We start from the raw sequence: 4,791 nt of genomic DNA, 5'->3' as shown, positions 1-4,791 counted from the left end.
CAACTGTGGTCCAATATTTGCAAATCAATCAACATGATATATCACATTAACAAGAGAAAGAATAAAAATCATATGATCATCTCAATAGATGCAAATAAAAGTACCTAACAAATTACAACATCCAGTTATGATAAAAACTCTCAATAAAGTAGGTTTAGAGGGAACATAGCTCAACATTATAAAGGCCATATATGAAAAACCCACAACTGACATCATCCTGAGGAAAAACTGAGAGCTTTTCCTTTAAGATCAGGAAAAAGACAAGGATGTCCATGTCTACTCTTACCATTATTTTTATTCTACATAGTACTAAAAGCCCTAGCCACAGCAATCAGACAATGAAGAAAAATAAAAGGCATCCATATTGGTAAGGAAGAAGTAAAACTTCCACTGTTTGCAGATGACATGATAATATATATAGAAAACACTCAAGGGGCACCTGGATGGTGCATTTGGTTAAGTGACCGACTCTTGATTTCGGCTCAGGTCATGATCTCTGGTTCATGGGTTCAAGCCCTGCATCTGGCTTGGGATTCCCTGTCTTCCTTTCTCTCTGCCTCTCCCCTACTCATTTGTTCTCTTTCTTGCTCTCTNGAATAAAATACCTAGGAATAAACTTAACTAAGGAAGTGAAAGACCTGTACTCTTAAAACTATAAAACACTGGTGAACAAAATTAAAGATGACACAAAACAAATGAAAGATATTCCATGTACATGGACTGTAAGAGCCAATATTTTTTAAATGTCCATACTACCCAAAGCAATCTACAGATTTAATACAATCCCTATCAAAATACCAACAGTTTTCTTTTTTATTGTTGTTTTAATGTTTATTTNCCAAAATAAATGAATTTAGTCAAGTAACAGAATACAAAAAAAAAAAACAAAAACCTGTTGCAATTCTATACACTAATAATGAAGTAACAGAAAGAAACATTAAGAAAACAATCCAATTTTCAATTGCACTAAAAAGAATAAAATACCTAGGAATAAACTTAACTAAGGAAGTGAAAGACCTGTACTCTTAAAACTATAAAACACTGGTGAACAAAATTAAAGATGACACAAAACAAATGAAAGATATTCCATGTACATGGACTGTAAGAGCCAATATTTTTTAAATGTCCATACTACCCAAAGCAATCTACAGATTTAATACAATCCCTATCAAAATACCAACAGTTTTCTTTTTTATTGTTGTTTTAATGTTTATTTATTTTTGAGAGAAAATAAGAGCATAAGTTGGGGAGGGGCAAAGAGAGAGGGAGACAGAATCTGAAGCAGATTCCAGGCTCAGGGCTGTCAGCACAGAGCCTGAGGCAGGGCTTGAACTCACAAACTGTGAGATCATGACCTGAGCCAAAGTTGTATGCTTAGCTGGCTGAGCCACCTGTCCCAAAATACCAACATTTTTCCAAGAACTACAACAAATAATACTAAAATCTGTATGGAACCACAAAGACCCTGAATAGCCAAAGCAATCTTGAGAAAGAAGAACAAAGCTGGAAGTATAAGAATCCCAGATTGCGGGGTGTCTGGGTGGCTCAGTTGAAGTGTCCGACTTCAGCTCAGGTCATGATCTCATGGTTCCTGGGTTTGAGCCCTGCGTCGGGCTCTATGATGACAACTCAGAGTCTGGAGTCTGATTCCGATTCTGGGTCTCCCTCTCTCTCTGCCCCTCCTCCACTCATGATCGCTCGCTCTCTCTCTCTCTCTCAAAAATAAATAAACATTAAAAAATTAAAAAAAAAAAAAAGAATCCCAGATTGCAAAATATACTACAAAGCTATAGTAACCTCAACACTACGGTACTGGCACAAAAACAGACATACAGATCAATAGAAATAAACCCATGCATATAGGGTTAATTAATCTATGACAAAAGGGCAAGAATATACAATGAAGAAAAGACAGTCTCTTCAACAATTGGTGCTGGGAAAACTAAACAGCTACATGTGAAAGAATGAATCTAGACCACTTTCTTACACCATACACAATAATAAGCTCAAAATGGATTCAAGACCTAAAATTCTGACCTGAAATCATTAAACTCCCAGAAGAAAACAAAGGCAGTAATCTCTTTATCATTGGCTATAGAACCATTTTTGTAGATACATATCCTCAGGCAAAGGAAACAAAAGCAAAATTAAACTATTATGACTAACAGCAAAGGAAACTATCAACAAAACAAAAAGGCATCTACTGAATGACAGATGGAGAAGATATTTGAAATAATATTTCCAATAATAATATCCAAAATATATAAAGAACTTAAAAAGTTCAACACCAACTCCCTCAAATAATCCAATTAAAAAATGGCCAGTGGATCTGAATAAATATATTTTCAAAGAAGACATACAGATGGTCAACAGACATGAAAACATGCTCATCATCACTAATCATCAGGAAATGCAAAATCAAAACCACAATAAGATATCACCTTACACCTGTCAGAATAATTAAAATCAAACACCAAGAATAATAAGTGTTGGCAAGGATGTGGAGGAAAAGGAACCCTTGTGCACTGTCGGTGGGCATGCAAACTGGTGTACCACACACTTTGAAAAACAGCATGGAGAGTCCTCAAAAATTTAAAAACAGAATTTCCATATGATCCAGTAATTCTACTACTGTGTATTAACCCAAACAAAACAAAAACACTAATTCTAAAAGATACATGCACCCCTGTTTACTTAGGCATTATTTACAATAGCCAAGATATGGAAGTAACCCAAGTGTCCATCGATAGATAAATGGATAAAGATGTGGTATATTATTACAGCGGAATATCACTCAGCCATAAAGAAGAATATGATCTTGCCATTTGCAACAACACGGATGAACCTAGCAGGTAAAATGCTAAGTGAAATAAACCAGTCAGAGAAACACAAATAACATACGATTTCACTCATATGTGGAATTTAAGAACTAAAACAAATGAGCAAACAAAGGAAAAAGGAGACAAACAAAACAAGACTCTTAAATACAAAAAATGAACTGGTAGTTGCCAGAGGGGAGGTGGGATGAAATAAAGGAGATTAAGATTATACTCATAAGATTAAGATTAGAAGATTAAGATTATCTTGATGAGCACTGAATAACATATAGAATTGAATCATTATATTGTACATCTGAAACTAATATAACATTTTGTTAATTACACTTTAATTTTTAAAAATATTTGTCGACTAGGAAAAGAAAAAAAAAAAAGATTGTTTTCCAAGGGGAAAACAAAAGGATAACTCATGGAGTAAGATTCTGGGAAAGGAACCATGAAAAAAGATGAGCAGATGATCTGGCTGTGACACTTTTCAAAGCGTGATAACCAGAGTTAGTTCAGTTCATTTAACTGCCTAGGCAGTTATTTTTGTACTAAGATCACCACCACTCCTTTCCAAGCAACAGCTGATTAGAACAATGTAAGCATGTGACCCAGCTGTTGGGAACAAGAGGGTTCAATTATTCGCTGCTACTGGCTGAATATCCTGGAGGAGTGGGGTTGCCATATTTTACCATTCGGACAGAAGAGCCAAAAAGGACTGTCTGCTTTTCGCAGAAACATGCAGCAGCTACTACCAAGAAGTGATGCTAGCAAGAAACCTGATGGCTTTCTGGTTTTTAGTTCTATTTTAATCCTGAGGCCCAGCTCCATTCCTGCCCTGGGGTTCGTTGATGTCCCTCTACTCTTAAACTATACTCTCCCTTTCTCTTTTCACCTAGCTCAAATTGATTAATATTTGTAAACAAAAGTCCTAATTAACACACATACTAACAAATAAGAATCCATTCTTTAAAAAGGTTACCAATTGTATAAAATCTAAAGATAGGCATAGCAAACTAGAATGCACTTTCTGAAAACAGTGGCAGATGGCAGGTAAGAACTTAGAAATAAAACCAAAATCAGACTAGCGGTCTAATAATTATGTTGTGAAGCTACAAATATTTTGTGGAGACAAAGCAAACAAAATACTATCTGGAAATCAAGACTAACACATAAGAACAAAAGTAGAACCTTTTACTTCAAAATATGGATTATTAAATTTTTTCTTCAAGAAGTGATTACCACCATGTCAAAACACCAAGACATTCCCAGATAAAATTGTCCTGGGGCACCTGGGTGGCTCAGTTAGTTGAGCTTCTGACTTCAGCCCAGGTCATGATCTAATGGTTCACGGGTTAGAGCCCCACATCGGGCTCTCTGCTGACAGCTAGTTCAGGGCCTGGAGCCTGTTTCAGATTCTGTGTCTCCCTCTCTCTCTGACCCTCTCCTGCTCATGCTGTCTCTCTCTCTCAGAAATAAATAAAACATTAAAAAAAAAAAAAGTCCCTCTACCAGATGTTTAAAACAGAACTAATACCAATTCTTCTCAAGCTATTCCAAAAAACAGAAAGGGAAGGAACACTCCCAGACTCCTTTTAATAAGCCAGCATCACTCTGATTCCCAAGCCAGACAGAGATCCAGCTAAAAAAGAGAACTACAAGCCAATATCCTTGATGAATACGGATGCAAAAATCCTCAACAAGATATTTGCAAATCGAATTCAACAGCACATAAAAAGAATTATCCACCAAGATCAAGTGGGATTCATTCCTGGGTTACAGGGCTGGTTCAATATTCGCAAATCAATCAATATGATACATCACATCAACAAAAGAAAAGATAAAAACCATATGATCCTGTCAATAGATGCAGAAAAAGCATTTGACAAAATACAGCATCCCTTCTTAATAAAGACTCTAGAGAAAGTCGGGATAGAAGGAACTTACTTAAACATCATAAAAGCCATCT

The sequence above is a fragment of the Crocuta crocuta genome, unplaced genomic scaffold (assembly GCF_008692635.1).
Source record: "Crocuta crocuta isolate KB4526 unplaced genomic scaffold, BGI_CrCroc_1.0 scaffold219, whole genome shotgun sequence".
Lineage (NCBI taxonomy): Eukaryota > Metazoa > Chordata > Mammalia > Carnivora > Hyaenidae > Crocuta > Crocuta crocuta.
The sequence above is the reverse complement of the archived record's forward strand: the minus strand, read 5'-3'. Positions refer to the sequence as shown.